Raw genomic sequence first — 1,156 nt, 5'->3', positions numbered from 1 at the left:
GGGAATTATAAGTACTATTACTTGGGAACTTCCTTAACTGAGTAAAAAAAAGAAAAGTTTAATTAAATATGTTTCCAGTTTTATATCATTTTGAGGTATAAATGAGGAAATTAATTATTTGTGGGCTTGATAGCTTGATCTAAAATCAGATATAAATAAATATCATTAATAAAAATGATTTTTCTTTTTACAGTTTTAGTCCCTCTATCTTTAAACTATTAGCAAAGAATTGCTCAGAAAGGTGTAAGCAAAAAAAAAAAAAATAGGTAATATGAAAAAATATAAATGCTGAAAATTGGTATTTAACTTAAATGTGAGAATTTATTTCCCATCTTTTGCAGTATTTATCACCAGAAAGAGTGAGTAGCTATTATAAGAGGCACTTACAAATTACCAAAGAAGTACTACATCATCTAATTATGAAAAATAAAAACTGCAGAGGCAAATTTAATGTGAAATCATTTAAATTTCTTATAATTAAAATACAAGATAATAGAATCAAGAACCTATTACACACATATAAAATTGCATGATGAAATATATATACGTAAGACATATACTTTGTATAAATAGTGAAGAATTTATTTCCAGTATATTTATTATTATTTCATTCTGTCTTATAAAAAGTTTAATAACTAGTATTTGCCATAATCCATTAACAACATGTAAAATAGTAGTAGGTTCCGGATCAGTTACTTTTAGCAGTTTGTATTTCTTTCTTTTGTTAGTGCCCAGGAAAAGTTTAATCTTAACTTCAAATGAAATTAATGGAGATGCTTCTGACTTTTCATACATAATTCTTTTTTAATTATTCCCAAAAGACGAACAACACGGTCTGATATAAGCATGCACACTCATTCACTCAAGAAATACTGTACTTTTAGCATGTTCTTTGCCTCATAAATAAATTATAATTTTAACTACTCATACAATGCATTATTAAAAATGAAGTAATTGATAATAACATATAAATTTATCGATGTTTCTATAACCTTCCAAAGAGACAAATCACATTAGTTATATTAGTATTAATTGCATTAGTTTGTTCCTAACTCCTTTTAATCTTAAGTTTACTGCTTTCAGTAATATTTTATAATATACTTTGTAATTTATCTAGGGCATTTTTATTATATTCTGAAAAGTTATATTAGTATGT

At 25.0% G+C, this 1,156-nt stretch overlaps 1 protein-coding gene across 1 annotated transcript in view; it reads right to left on the bottom strand.

Moving 5' to 3' along the window:
* Positions 1 to 1,156, bottom strand: part of IQUB (IQ motif and ubiquitin domain containing) — an 85,012-nt gene that overhangs the window by 11,770 nt on the left and 72,086 nt on the right. The gene's annotated exons all lie outside the window — the stretch shown is intronic.

This window comes from Otolemur garnettii, unplaced genomic scaffold, assembly GCF_000181295.1.
Source record: "Otolemur garnettii isolate 467f Iridium unplaced genomic scaffold, OtoGar3 scaffold00037, whole genome shotgun sequence".
Taxonomy (NCBI): domain Eukaryota; kingdom Metazoa; phylum Chordata; class Mammalia; order Primates; family Galagidae; genus Otolemur; species Otolemur garnettii.
This window is presented reverse-complemented; position numbering and strand designations above follow the sequence as displayed.